Source organism: Anabrus simplex, chromosome 2, assembly GCF_040414725.1.
Source record: "Anabrus simplex isolate iqAnaSimp1 chromosome 2, ASM4041472v1, whole genome shotgun sequence".
NCBI classification, from domain to species: Eukaryota; Metazoa; Arthropoda; class Insecta; order Orthoptera; family Tettigoniidae; genus Anabrus; species Anabrus simplex.
The window spans coordinates 329867803-329884144 of record NC_090266.1 but is presented as its reverse complement, the minus strand read 5'-3'; the positions used below and the strand labels follow the sequence as shown (position 1 = coordinate 329884144).

Genomic DNA, 16342 nt, shown 5'->3' with positions numbered 1-16342 from the left:
GCTTGCTTGCTTGCTTGCTTGCTTGCTTGCTTGCTTGCTTGCTTGCTTGCTTGCTTGCTTGCTTGCTTGCTTGCTTGCTTGCTTGCTTGCTTGCTTGCTTGCTTGCTTGCTTGCTTGCTTGCTTGCTTGCTTGCTTGCTTGCTTGCTTGCTTGCTTGCTTGCTTGCTTGCTTGCTTGCTTGCTTGCTTGCTTGCTTGCTTGCTTGCTTGCTTGCTTGCTTGCTTGCTTGCTTGCTTGCTTGCTTGCTTGCTTGCTTGCTTGCTTGCTTGCTTGCTTGCTTGCTTGCTTGCTTGCTTGCTTGCTTGCTTGCTTGCTTGCTTGCTTGCTTGCTTGCTTGCTTGCTTGCTTGCTTGCTTGCTTGCTTGCTTGCTTGCTTGCTTGCTTGCTTGCTTGCTTGCTTGCTTGCTTGCTTGCTTGCTTGCTTGCTTGCTTGCTTGCTTGCTTGCTTGCTTGCTTGCTTGCTTGCTTGCTTGCTTGCTTGCTTGCTTGCTTGCTTGCTTGCTTGCTTGCTTGCTTGCTTGCTTGCTTGCTTGCTTGCTTGCTTGCTTGCTTGCTTGCTTGCTTGCTTGCTTGCTTGCTTGCTTGCTTGCTTGCTTGCTTGCTTGCTTGCTTGCTTGCTTGCTTGCTTGCTTGCTTGCTTGCTTGCTTGCTTGCTTGCTTGCTTGCTTCAGCTGTGTCCAGAATCGAACAGGTGACCGAAACGAAAAAAGATTTCCACGTGCTTTCTGATATTGTGCCACATACCTGTTAGTTTCTTTCACAATTTACTCTACTATACTAATATCAAAGAACGTTTCAAAACATTCAACGATTTCACTTATATTTTGTGCACCACCTCTTGGTCCGAATTCACTGTTGAAGACTTCCCTTTGACCTGTATAATTATCCATAATCTCCCACATGAAATTTCCAAGTACTGGTTCCTCCTCATCGTCACTCTCATCATTTACCACTGCATCCGCCACAGCCAAATCATCTATTTCATTATCACTGCTGGTAATACTGTCACCACTACTTCCGACTAAACTTTCGTCTGAAGTATACAATATTTCAAGCACGTTACTGTCAGTCAAACCACGGCTGGAGCTATCCATTGAGCGCGGCGCGTCACACGGACTGATGAAGCTGCAGCAAGACCGAAGGCAGCAGTACGAAACTGAATGAGGGGAATAACATTTATGAGGAAATAAACCAACTCGATACATATTTCAGATAAAAGGTCGAGACATTGTCTTTCAAATGTGATATATACCATTCACAGCTGGTTCTCATATCGTATGACGGAAAGCAGCACTAACTGATGCCTGCACAGAGCGCTCGTGGAGAGTTACGAAAATATTACAAGCCGAGAAATAAAGGTAAATATAATAAATAAACTGCACTGTAAATGTACAAATAGAGCAAAGAACATCACGCGAAAAGACAAACTACTCAGATCATGATTTCTTTATTTTATTCTGCGGGAAAGAATGAAGCAAACAGACTTAAAATAAAAACAGAGATTAGGGCTCAGACTTACTTGACAAATATGTATTCTTGCAAAAAAAAAACTACATTTTAACGATCTTCAATTCTTATTTTACAATGATAAACTCCAAAATTTCTTCTTGGACACAAAACAATTTGCGTACCCATAACTCCAAAACTCTTCGCGCTATAGCCGTAAATGTGAAACCATGTTTGGGTCTATACCACGTATAGAGGTCGGCGCTGAGGGGTTAAGGCGAGTTCTATAAATTTGATTAATTTTGGATGGAGTCCAGAATTTCTTAAAATTTTCAACATTGAAGGTCTATGGATACAGTCGTAAGCTTTTTTAAAGTCCACGAAGGTTATTGCAAGAGGTTTGTTTTGCTTCTTGTAATATGCTATGGCTAATTTTAAAGTGATGATTTGTTCTGCCCAGCTTCTCCAAGGTCTGAAGCCTCCTTGGTATTCACCTAATTCTTCCTCTAGTTGCTCTCTGATCCTCCTGTATAGGATTCTGGAGAAAATCTTGTATGTACAGTCTAAGAGAGAGATACCTCTGTAATTATCTGGATTGCTTTTATCTCCTTTTTTTGTGGAGTGGGTGGATTATGGCTGTGGTCCAATGTTCAGGGAACTTTTCTGTTATCCAGATTTTTGTTAGGGCCATGTGTAAGGATGTTCGAAATTTATCACTGGCATATTTCCACATTTCTGCGAAAACTTGGTCTTCTCCGCATGCCTTATAATTTTTCAACTCTTTGAGTGCTATTTCCACCTCTTGGATTGTTGGGGGGTTTATGAGTTCAGGCGGGGTTTTGATGGGCGTGTCTGTATTAATTGCTAAACGTTCCTGGGGTTCTTCACAATTCAAAAGTTTAATGAATGCTTTTGCCACGATTTCGGCATTTTCGTTGTCATTATGTGTCATTTTTCCATCCTCACTTTTCAGCATTAACTCTTACAGTGCCAAGGTGCCGATGCATCGGCACTTACATTCTGTACGAAAAATGCCAGGATGCCGATTCGATCGGCACCCTCGTATAAGTCGTGTAGTTATGCTGTAAGGCGCTATATTGCGCCACAAATCAAGTAGAAAGAAGGTAGAATGTTTGTAATTCTTCTTATGTCATTAGATTGCACTGACATAGCTTCATTTTTGCTAGTTTACTCGTCGATTTTGAGTGTATGATCTGTGAGCGCTTGACGTCTATGATCCAATATGGCAGCCTCCTTGTTTGTTTATGTCCGCGTGTTGTGATTTGTTTTTAATAATTTTACGTTCTAATTGATGCATTTGAGTTACTTATCGTAATATATTAACTTTATTATTATTTCTACTGTATTTATAGTTACTTAGCGATTTATTTAGGTCGTAGTAAAGTTGTAAATAGTACGTTTATCACAACAAGGCATGTCCTCACGTAGGCCTAATTCGGGAGAAGAAATTGAGGAACTTTTGGGGTGCTTTGAAGATGTAAGCGACTCTAATTTTAGCGAAAGTGATGATTATGATGTTTTTGGGGTCTTCAGATAGCGCACCAGGGATGATGAAGCCGTGCCATTGGCTAATGGGCTTACAACATTTCGTGGAACGTCAAAGAGTTATAGTAACAGTGCTAATGAAAATGTCAGTGACAGTGAATTAGGTGATTCTTGGACTGAATGCATATTCCCTGAAAGTAATGTTGTCCATCCCCACCATTTTTATCAAATCCCAGGACCAAAAATGTAGGCCTACCTCATCCTGATGCTCCACCCATAGAATATTTCAATCTGTTCTTTACACTTTCATTCCTGACACTATTAGTTGATTTTGTATGTTATTCTGATCTTCTGAACTGTTCTGTAGTAACAAATACTGCTATTAGACACAGTTCTCTCAAATGATTACTATTAATCTCCCAAAATTCATAAAATATCCAATCGTTGACAGGTTACACTGTTGGTGTCTTTCTCTCCACATGTTCAATGTTTTTGGAAATTAGTTTATAAATTGGAAAATAGACCTACATTAACAATATAAATTGGTATATATCATCCCCGATAAGAGTTAAGATGAAATATCTTCACTTTGTCACTTTGGATTTAGTGTAAAATGTGCTAATTAATTTCAAATTATATTTTTCCTTTCTTTAAATAAAAAGTAATATTATTTTTGTGCACAATATTCCACAAAATTTTGTTTTTTGAAATGCAATTCACATGTTTATATTCCTTGGAGTATATCAAGCTCACATACCAAATTTTACTTCCATATCTTTTAAAATGAGGCGTAAATAACAAATTTTATACAGTAATGGAAAATCCATTGAAACATGCTTGGCATTCTATTCATATGATGCCCTATTATGGGTCGGCATCCAAAGGGTTAATGTGGGAGGGGCAAATTTTTTGTACTTGTCTTCCAAACCTTTTTGTAAAAGTCTCTGGAATTGGTTTTGTGGTAGTTTTCTTCTATTGAGTTGATTAGATCTTTCTGCGACTGTCTCTTGGTTTTCCTGATAATTTGTGTGAACTTTTTCCTGATATTTTTGAGTTTGGTTGCACTTTCTTATGTTTTGTGTGTTTGAAATTTTAACCATGCCTGATGTCTTTCTTCATGAATTTTGTCACATTCTGAGGTCCACCAGGCATGTCTTTTACATGTGTTCAGTGGGGCTAAATTTTCAGCTTGTTGCCTGAGAATTGGAACCAGTTCTTCTAATTTATCTGTCAGTTTTATGTTTTGTGTGATTTCTCTATATTTATCATTCCTAATTAATTGGTGTGGATCAAAGTTCCTCTTTTGTTTATTGCATTTTGGTTTCTTTTTTAGTGGTGTGAACTTAATTTTGATTTTGACTATGTAATGATCTGAACCTATATCTACTCCTCTTAATACTTTAACATTGTAGATTTCTCTGTGGAAGGTTTTGTCCATAAATACGTGTTACAGCTGCCATTCCCCTTTTCTCCAATCAGGATGTTTCCAAGTTTTAAGTTTGTTGGGCCTCCTTTTGAACTAGGTGGACTTTGAGATCAGTTTGTGTTCTCTGCAGAGTTCAACAAGTCTTTGACCATTCTTATTTGTATGTTTATGTGGAGCCCATTTCCCAATGATATCTCGGTATTTCTTTTCTCTTCCAAGTTGGGCATTGAAGTCCCCTAATAGGAACTTAACGTTGTTAATATTTATTTGGTTTACAGTTTGGTCAAGGAGATCCCAAAACTTTTCCACTTCTTTCCTAGTCTTTGTTAGAAAATTATTTTCATTAGTAGGAGCATGGGCATTTATGATGGTATAAATTTTGTTGGATGCTTTTAAACTCAAAGTTGCAGTTCTAGGTGAGATGGCTTGAAAATCAATTATCGAATATATTATTTTCACATTGACTATAAACCCAGTTCCAAATTGGGGACATTGTTTCATAACCCTTAGTCCAGGTTTCCCGTTGTAAATTCTGTAGCCTTGAGATTCAAATGGTTCTTCTGTAGTATTTCTCATCTCCTGGAGTCCTGCTACTAAAATTTTCTGTTTATCTAATTCATCCATCATGTTCCTTAGTTTTCCTGCTTTAAGTAGAGAATTAATATTATAAGTTGCAATGTAGTTGATCTGATCTTGTTTAATCCTGTTCTTATGTGCGGGCATAGGAATGGGTGATTGCCAACGCTCCGACTCGTTGATGCCTTCAAGGTGGCTACCCACCGAATCCGATGTAGCCTTCTCCTGCTTTCTTGGACAGGACGGTGGAATTTTTTTCCTAAAAGACCTTTCCATGGTTGACTTTCGAAGGTAGTTAACCTTGGGTGGAGCAAGCTCCTATTTACAACTACGGTTGTTAACCGCAGAGGGACAACCCCAGATGTTCAGGGTTCTGGGTTGGCATTTCCTCCTAACCCAATGAAGTATGGTTTTCCCGCCAATACTCAGGTGACTACCTTTGCCACTAAGTAATTATATCCAATGGATCACATCAACACATCTAATAGGTCATAACCTTGACCACAGAAGGAATTGAAGATGGACATTATAACTCACAACACTGTACCCAAACATGTTTAGACTACATTTGAGTCATCCTTAGTGGGTTATTTTAGATGAAAACATTATAAAATATTTCTATATTTATGGAGTATATTGCTAAAATATATAGTTATTAAAATTATCTAAATAATTCCAAAAATGGAATTATTTACATAATTTTAAGAAGTATGAATTTTCAGAAATATACTCCGTAAATATAGTAATATTTGATAATGTTTTAATCTAAAATAACCCACTGAGGACAACACAAATGGAGTCGAAATATGTTTGGGTAGAATAAAAATTAATCTCGGCAGATGAAAACTGTATGGAATAGGAGGATATAATAAATGTTTATATTATTGTAATAACCTGTAATGAAGAGTGGTCACTCATGAGGAATGAGTTAAATAGGGCTGCTGAAGGAAAGTTAGGAAGAAAGATAAGTTCAAGTAAGAATCAGTGGATAACTCAGGAGATATTAGACCTGACTGAGGAATGGCGCAAATACAAGAATGCAAAAAAATAAGGAGGGCAGGAAACAATACAGGCAACTAAAGAATGTAGCAGATAGAAAGTGCAAGTCAGCTAAGAAAGAATGGCCGAAAGAGAAGTGCGAGAATGTTGAAGTTGTGTGGTTGTAGGAAAGGTAGATGCTGCATAGAGGAAAAATCAAGGAAGGCAAACGAGGTGTATGAATATTAACCCTTCAGCACGGTGGATTTAAATGCCCGGTAGTGTCTATGCTGCAGGAGGAGTTCTGAATGCGGTGTTCAAACCTTCTCAGATTTGTGCAAAGCTTTATTCAAAGTAGCACATCTTTGGTACTATTCTACAGATTTCAATAAAACGTTCACATACTTGTTTAGAAAACTCCATTTTTTTCAAAAATATGATGCTATCTTACCTGAAAAGTCGAGTTTGATGTGGAACATTTTGAAGCATCCCTCAATGCAGAGACCCGCTTTGCAGCCTGAGTCACAAAAACAATGTCTCTTTCCGAATTTTTGTTTGTAGTACACGACATATCGTTTGGTTGGCCTACTCTTTCCCTCATTTGGTCAGATTCTCTCAGGGAAATGCCTTTCAGCGAGACGAGGCACATTTTTGTCTGAAGAATGACGTCCAGGCACCTTTCTTTCAAAATAATGAACCTGAATGTTCCACAAGCAGTGCCTGGACGACATCCACCCTAAATTTCGAATGATCTATTCTGGTTTCAGGTGAATTTCTCCGGCAAATGATCATTGCGTTTAGAATTGCGACATTCATTAACCTCCTGAATAACTTGATGTACCACTTGGTCCTCTTTTTTCTCTCTAACAGATAGCCATGAAGTAGCTGATCTTTCAGATCGACTCCACCGATGTGATCATTATAGTCGGCAACCAAAACAGGCTTTCCTTTTTCCTGATCACGCTTTGTTTTCTTTGTGACAATTTCTGCCCCATGGAATGTAGAAATCATTGCGACATCTTTCTTATCATGCCATTTTAGGACGGAAACCTGATTGGAATACCAAGCTACAATTTGTTAAGAATGAAGCCATGTTCTCCAGTGTTGACTTAGTTAAATGTAACAAAGGCTTTTCAGTCTGTCAAACACACAGCAAATATAATGTAAATTATAACACTATAAACATACCTGTAAAAAACACACTAACATACAAAGAATGACATGTTTTGTTCTACAAGAACATCCTCAGATTCTATCAAATCACTTTAAAAGCTATCTTATATATGTACAGTATTGTTTACGTAGCGTAAACTTGTCAATGAAAGAGAGTTTAGTGATAACATGAAACAGTAATGACAAAAATAAAAATATATACAAGTATTAATATAATCACCAAGCACTATTTCAGGACTGTGGTCATGGAAAGATTTTGGTGAGGCACGCTGCGCTTGGAGAGGGGAGGGCAAGAATGGGAGGGACCCTGTAGAGCGATGTGGATCTCTCCTATTGGATCATTGATCGAGTATACTGTACAGTGGGGAGGGGAGGGAGAAGTGGGGCGGAGCGCCTGGGGCGCTGTGGAACCTTCCATCAACATTGGAGAGGGGAGAGAGGTTATTGACCTACTCCATGTTAAATGTACTTTTATGTAGTATGGATGAATGCAAAATTAATAATTTAGGTGAATAAAGTAAGGAACGGTATTATTATTATTATTATTATTATTATTATTATTATTATTATTATTATTATTATTATAAAAGTAATTTAATGAGTAGGTGTTGTCAGATATTATGTGAGTAGAGCGAATAGGGGGGAATTATTTAAATGTGTATGCTCATTCAGGTTATTTGCATTAGCATTTTTTGCAATGTAAATTTCTATTGCTTCTTTTATATTCAAAGATTTACTTTTATTTTTGAAGTGTAAAATTTTTAGATCAGTGTTGATGTCTGTGAAATGGTGTGAACAGTCGTATATGTGCTCCTCGAAGGCTGAATACCAATTGAATCGTGCAGTCGAGTAAGGAACTAAGTCAGATTTTGCTACTTTTCAGGAGAGCAAAAAAACTGATTTTCTTCGACACGCTTCAATGAATAGTTCCCATTATTTTATATAATATTTAGATCAGTGATAGATATGTAATGGAGGTAACAGAAAAATGTTCAACAAAAATTTATAAATTTTATGACCGTTTAAACTTTTTTGACTTAGTTCCTTTCTCCAATAATACCGAAAAAAGTTTGGAGTTTGGGAATAAATCTCTCATACAAACTACACCAACCTTTGTTATATATTAAACATAGCTTAATGCAATACATAAGCACTGTTTACAGTTTATCCAACAGAAAAAAACAGGGAAAACAAATACAAATGACCTTGAAGCGCCAAATAACTACAGTATTACAACCGAGACTACTAACCTAAGGGGAATTCATTGGCTGCGAAATAATGTCCAAATAAAATGCCAAAGCATCCTCATTCGCAACATATTTCAACAGTTTACGCAAGTCCTTTATTTTCTCAGCTTTTATTGGAACCCCACCCTCTGTATGCTGCCATTGGTTGCAAGGAAAATGTGCAAAAGTTACCTTTCCCAAGATGAAACGTATATTTCACAATGCTGTTTATGAAGGGAAGTGCTACAATAACTCCTGGTTTCTCTGCCCTATATCTGTATTCTTTAAACGAAGAAGGAGAAAATGCAATCTTTCCAGCACGAGGAGTATTTTTTGTCGATGTTTCAGCTGATACAGTCACTTTTTTTTAAAACTCAGGCCACCACTTGTCAAAATTAAATACTGCACTTGAGTCTACTAACTTAACTGTAACATTTGCTTTGCTGTTTACAATAATTGCCATATACTCTTCGATAGTATAAACTCTGTCTACTTTTTTAATGTTTTTCTTAAATAGCCCAAAGTCCCTGTCGCATGGTAGGAATGAATGACCCCTCTCGGGAAAGTACTGTCTAATCTCCTTAAATCGATTTGAAGCTGCCAGGCCTAGCATTAGTCTTATGACCGTATGGTTCTTATTTTGGCCTGGAGAACCATCAGAGAAAACGTGTAACTGGTCAACATTTTCTGACACAAATTCGTCTATATAATCTTTCAGGAAAGAAACAACTTCATTCGCACCCTTCTTTCCTTGGCCTTCATGATACATATACACAACACACTTGTCCGTTGCAAGATCATGAATACAAAACACATTCACCCACAACTGTCTCATGTAAAACACTTCTTGCACCGGTATGTGTGGCAGGGGCAGATTTTGCATAAAGTCAAAGGCAAGGCCTGTCACTTTGTCATTTGTTCTGCATAGTGTTGCAACTTCTTTCAAAGACCTGTAGAATTTCCTGCTTCTTCTTTTATGAACATCATATTCAGCCTGAGCTGCACGCTTTGCTGATTCACAAATATGTGGACTCCTAAGTTTAGCTGTGAACTCCTCACACTTGCCGCAGACATCGATCTGTGGTCGTCCGAATCGGTAGTTGTAATTCTCAACAAAATAAGTCCTCTAGAAGCTGTACTTGACTCCACACTCCGGGTATTTTGTGACAAACATGTTGTGCATTTCTTTAATAGTTAAGCGGGCATTTAAGTAATGCACTTCTTTCCCTCCGTAATGAGTCCGTTTCAGAGGGAATGATTGAATATGATCGGATATCAGTTTAGTGACATCTTCCGGTATCTTTCTGGTATTTGGATTGGTTCCTCTCTTGTCCCTGGGAATTTCTCCATGAAGAAGAAGCATTGTGATACGGAATACTCTTTTCTAAGTGACGGCATGCATGCTCATAAAAGCTGAACGGCATACCTTCTTTCTATTGTTGCCATCCATAACAAAGTAAGTGAAACTTGCTGCTCGCTGCTTTGAATTTTCATTCCTCGGTCTTCTGGTCTTAATTTCATTCTTCTCGATGGGGCGCTGCAAGTGTAAATCTTGTGCATCCTTACTAGGAAGTTGAAGAAACTTGGAAAGAATGGACATGCGAGCCTCTTCGTTTATAATCTCAAAGCACTTCTTTCTGCATCTAGAAGAATAACATATTATTAATACTAAGTATAAATCTGTACCATACGTATTGTTATCTAAAACAAGAGTAGAAAGTTTGGTTGCATGTTAGAATATTATTTACTAAACAATCCCTAGTAATACTTCTCAAGCTCCTTACTTACCTGCAGTCAGAACCGGTTTCTTTGCCTTCCACAACTCTCCCACGTTTATTCACATATGCCAGTCCTCTGAGTCTTGCGTGTTTCAGAACACTATGTTAATGGCCCTCAGGCTGTGCCTTCCTTTTCGGAGTCATATTCTCAAACGTAATACATAGATCACTTTGTCATCCACCGAGATACAAACTGAAATACTGTACACTATAACCCACCATGTACCGTACGATTTCTGTTTCCCTCCAGTATGTTGTCCTTTGTGTTGTACCAACGCCGTAAATTGAAATATCCCCTGTTATACCTACATCGCATGCAACGTGCGGCAAAGAATGGAACTAAGTCATGAATAGCAAGTGGTGAAGAAACGCACTAAGTCATCGACTTAGTGCGTTTCTTCACAATATGCCTGATGTCCATCCACAGTTTCTCCCACAAGGAGAAGGCTGACTTATTTCTTTCCTTTACCAAACGATAGGGCTTGGTTATGTGTGGTAAATGAGGCAATAAAATGAAAATGGCCGATTTTGACTTAGTTCCTTACTCGACTGCACGATTCAATTATATCTGATCGCGTTTTTGTGTTCTTTGTATCTTGTATGAAAATTCCGTTTTGTTTGACCTATGTATGTGGCGTTGCAGTTAGACCAATGAACATTGACAAATCAATTACATTTAATAAGAAATGTCTAGAATTAAAGCTCGTTCCTAAGTACATACCCATAAAAAGCTTAACCCACAACAACTTCGGCTAAAATATCAACAGCCGGGCTGAGTGGCTCAGACGGTTAAGGCGCTGGCCTTCTAACCCCAACATGGCAGGTTCGATCCTGGCTCAGTCCGGTGGTATTTGAAGGTGCTCAAATACGACAGCCCCGTGTCGGTAGATTTACTGGCACGTAAAAGAACTCCTGCGGGACTAAATTCCGGCACCTCGGCGTCTCCGAAGACCTTAAATAGTAGTTAGTGGGACGTAAAAGCAAAATAACATTAAATAACATTAAAATATCAACATCTCAATCACAATTACTGTGGATCAGAAACGAAATCAAATTCACGTACATAAAGAAACAGGAAATCAATAAACAAATTCTACGCATCCATTTAAACCTAAGCAACTTCTGGCACCACACACAATGGACGTCCTACTCCAACTTTTTACACAATTACATTAAAAAGGAAGCAATCCAGAAACAGAAGGTCATTGACAATAAAATACATAACCTAATGATTAAACAGAAAAATCCAGAAAACGCTAAGCTCAACAAACTCGCGAATTTTCACCCTAGACTAATTAACAGATCAGACACTACCTTTTCAAAGAATGAAATAAATCTGCTAGAGAAAGGTCTCAAATTCAACTGCCAGGAACGTCATAACGAAAACAGCATAAAACAGCTCATCACTGATGTAGAAATTGCTTGCGACAAAATACCCTCTGCAAAAAGAGAAATAATAAAAAACGTAGCCACCAACGAAGCCCTAAAAATAATCGCACATGAAAATTCCACCAAACAACCGAATTACGCAACTCAATACTCGGCTTTGAAAACAGTTAAGAACAAAATTTAAAACGACAACCTTATCATCACGAAAGCGGATAAAGGTAACACAACAGTCATAATGAAGAAAGACGAATACATAGGAAAAAACAATAGAATTTATCAACAACAACGGTATTCAAGAATTGCAACGCGACCCTAAAAATAACGCGACCCTACAAATAAATTTCAAAACCAAATAAAGCAAGCTATCAAGGAAACAGACTTCATTTTCACAAAACAAGAAAAAGAAAGCCTCACCATCAAAAATCCTAAACTACCCACACTAAGAGCCCTGCCCAAAATACATAAAGAGCAGTGTCCCATTAGACCAATAGTAAATTTTAAAGATGTGCCAAGTTACAATTTAAGCAAACAATTGAACCTAATTCTAAAAAAGGAGACAGATCAATTAAAAACAGCTTAGAACTAATTAAAGAACTAAATAAACTTAAAATAACAGAGAGCACACGTATGATATCCTTTGACATCACTAACATGTACACCAACATACCAATAGATGAATCCATTAAAATTATCGAAAATCTTCTTAAAGAAAACACCTCTCTACAAGAAACCAAAGAAATTATTAGCCTTCTTAGAACAACACTACACCAAAATTGCTTTGCATTCAATGACAAAATCTATTGCCAAAAAGAAGGATTAGCCATGGGCTCACCGTTATCAGGTATAATAGCAAACATTTTTCTGAATAACTTCGTAAACATCTTCTTAATGGGCCAGCTGTCAAAAGGAATCTTACATTGGAGCAGATTCGTGGATGACGTCATATGCATATATGATAATGACATCACTAATGCACACCAGTTATTAAACACTCTAAATTCATTACACAAATCCATCAGCTTCACAATGGAGCCAGAAAATAACAAGAAAATAAACTATTTAGACATCACAATCAACAGGAATAATGACAACCTATCTTACAAAGTATACAGAAAGACCACTCAGACGTCGCACACAATTGACAACAACTCGAACAACCCATACACACGCAAAATAGCAGGACTGAATACAATGATACATAGAGCTATTTCCATACCAATGAGCGCAACGGATTTCAACGAAGAGATGCAAATCATTAAACAAATCGCGAAAGAAAACAACCATCCTCCAGGCACAGTAGATAAACTGTTAAATAAACATAAGAAAAGTCGCCAGGAAAGCACCACACATGACAAAAAAAACTACGTGGTTCTCAACTATGTTAACAATAACACATACAAAGTAGCTAACATTTTCAAGAAACAAGGTTTAAAAGTAGCCTTTCGAACGAATAACACACTACAGAGACACATCAGCAAATGCAACCTAAACAAAAAGGACCCTTTCTCAAAGTCAGGAGTATATGAACTCAAGTGCCAAGAACCTAACTGCAACGCCACATACATAGGTCAAACAAAACGTAATTTCCATACAAGATACAAAGAACACAAAATGCGATCAGATATAATCGGCATTCAGCCTTCAGGGAGCACATATACGACTGTTCACACCATTTCACAGACATCAACACTGATCTAAAAATTTTACACTTCGAAAATAAAAGTAAATCTTTGAATATAAAAGAAGTAATAGAAATTTACGTCGCAAAAAATGCTAATGCAAATAACCTGAATGAGCATACACATTTAAATAATTCCCCCCTATTCACTCTACTCACATAATATCTGACAACACCTACTCATTAAATTGCTTTTCTTCTTCTTCTTCTTCTTTTATGACCACATAGGATCACTTTAGTCAGTCCGTCGTTCAGGTCTCTTTGAAGGGATTGTTCGGGCTTTGCGGTCCTCCCAGTACTTCTTCAGACGCTCCGATCTTCGTGCCCTTTCCTCAGTTGAAAATGTGCGTGTTGTTGGTTTGTTTTGTGTAAGGGTAAAGCGGAGGTTTGTATTCTTGAGTTTTGTATTCAATTTTATCTTATTTTTGGTGTCTTCTGTTGTAAGGCCTATTTCCTTCAGATCCTCTCTTACTTCTCTGATCCATTTACATCCGGTTGTGGTATTTTTTGAGACGAGATTGTGTTGTACTAGTTGTTTCAGAAGTCTCGAGTCCTGCATCCTCATGATATGTCCAAAGAATCCCAGTCTCCTCTTACGCATAGTATCTGTAATGGGTTCTAGCTCTTTGTACACGACTTTGTTAGGTATTAACCGCCACTGTCCATCTTTCTGATATTTTTTGTTGATACAGGTTCTTCCAATCCTCCTTTCAATTTTCTGAAGTCTGTCAGTCTTTGATTGTTTATTCAGGTAAAAGAGTGTTTCTGCTGCATATGTAGCTTCCGGTTTTATAACTGTGTTTTTATAATAATAATAATAATAATAATAATACCGTTCCTTACTTTATTCACCTAAATTATTAATTTTGCATTCATCCATACTACATAAAAGTACATTTAACATGGAGTAGGTCAGTAACCTCTCTCCCCTCTCCAATGTTGATGGAAGGTTCCACAGTGCCCCAGCCACTCCGCCCCACTTCTCCCTCCCCTCCCCACTGTACAGTATACTCAATCAATCATCCAATAGGAGAGATCCACATCGCTTTACAGGGCCCCTTCCATTCTTGCCCTCCCCTCTCCACGCGCAGCGTGCCTCACCAAAATCTTCCCATGACCACAGTCCTGAAATAGTGCTTGGTGACAATGGACTTAACATCGGCAGTCTAGATAAGTACGCAAGTTTTCATTATATTAATACTTGTATATATTTTTATTTTTGTCATTACTGTTTCATGTTATCACTAAACTCTCTTTCATTGACAAGTTTACGCTGCGTAAACAATACTGTACATATATAAGATTGTTTTTAAAGTGATTTGATAGAATCTGCGGATGTTCTTGTAGACGAAACATGTCATTCTTTGTATGTTAGTGTGTTGTTTACAGGTATGTTTATGATGTTATAATTTACATTGTATTTGCTGTATGTTTGACAGACTGAAAAGCCTTTGTTACATTTAAGCTATAATTTCCTCCTTTACTTTTGTGTTGATCACATCTTTCGGGATGTCCTTTCTATTGATGTGCAAAGTTCCTACCCAGTCAGTTTTCAGTGATTTTAACTCACGAGCCAAAGCAGGTGATGTATAAAAATTATCCGTTCACAACCTGTATTCTTCGTTGAGAAGTGGCTCCACAAGCGATAAAACTATAACATAAGTTTTTGTTGTGTCTGTTGATGTGTGTATTGTTTCAAATACAGTGTCTTTGCCTGTGTATATATTAAAATGACCAAAGATAGCCTGATCTTGACTCACATTATTCGTACGATTTTATGTCAAATTTTGCGGATTTTAGATGTATATATTGCCTAAAAGACAACCTACCCCACCATAGAATTAGTGACTCTTCAACTGCAATGTTCTGTTCTGGTAAGTACAAAGTCTGGAACTTATTTCTTAGGTAGGACATAATCAGATAAATTTCAAAAAGTTTGTTGTCGAAATGCATAAAATTACTAATTGATACAAATCTATCCATTGAAATAACAGACCCAAAAATTGATGTAGACAGAATAGAGTTTTTAGAAAAATAGCTTTTTAGCATAGGCTTTTGTATTATACCCATTAGCATATAAAAAGCAATCGCAGTGTATATCTCGCCCTTCATGACTGGTTTCCAATCCCTCATTCTGATAAAACTATAACATAAGTTTTTGTTGTGTCTGTTGATGTGTGTATTGTTTCAAATACAGTGTCTTTGCCTGTGTATATTTTAAAATGACCAAAGATAGCTTGATCTTGACTCACATTATTCGTACGTTCGGATACTTTGGTTAGCATATAAATTTGTTTTACAAACTATTAGTTCCACTAACTCGTCCGTAAAGAACACCTTAAAAAACTTTCACACCATCACATTCCCCAACTGCTTCATTCTGAGGTCCTGGGTTCCTTATAAACTGTTCTATTTTACCAACGTAATTAGACATGTTTTCCCATCGAAATGTATTAGCCGTGACATGCACATTACCATTCTGCTCACTATCACTCGTATCTGATCCCGAACCAAGGACTTTGCATACAGCGATGTCATCCACATCACTCAAATCACCTGAAACTGACATACTTTCGTCAGAACCTCTCCACTGTTCTAAAACATCCTCTACTTCCACAGAATTTTCACCGAGCTCGCTCAGAACGCTTTAAGCAAGCCTCAGGGCCTATGGGAGTAACGGAGTCCCATTCCCATTTGACTGGCGATGGACTCCTAGGATACAGCTTGGTGAACAAAATTGAATTCGATGGGGAGCTATCAATATTAATGGGGCTTTTGGAAGAAAGTAGAACTGGCTGAGTCAGCAAAGAGGTTACACCTGGATATGTTAGCATTTAATAATATTTGAATAAGGAGAGATAACAAGGAAAAGATAGGAGATTATAAAGAGTACTTGACGGGTGTCAAAATCGGAACGGCAGAGTATGGGGTAGGACATTTTATCAGGAATACTATTGCACACAAAATGGCACATAAATGACTGAATGATGTGGGTAGATTTGGCAGTTGGAGGAATTACGATGAGAATTGTCTCAGTGTATTCGCCATGTGTGAGGGTGCAAATGAGGATTAAGTTGACAAGTTTTATGAAGCACTGAGTGATATAGTCGGTCAACACCAAGGCTAGGATAGTGCTAATGGGTAATTTCAGTGCAAGAGTTAGAAA

At 37.6% G+C, this 16342-nt stretch overlaps 1 protein-coding gene and 1 pseudogene across 4 annotated transcripts in view; one reads left to right on the top strand and one right to left on the bottom strand.

Annotated features, from left to right (window-relative positions):
• p120ctn (adherens junction protein p120) overlaps positions 1-16342 on the top strand; it is a 914089-nt gene that overhangs the window by 855985 nt on the left and 41762 nt on the right. The window lies entirely within an intron of this gene.
• Positions 765-15745, bottom strand: LOC136864852 (piggyBac transposable element-derived protein 4-like; annotated as a pseudogene).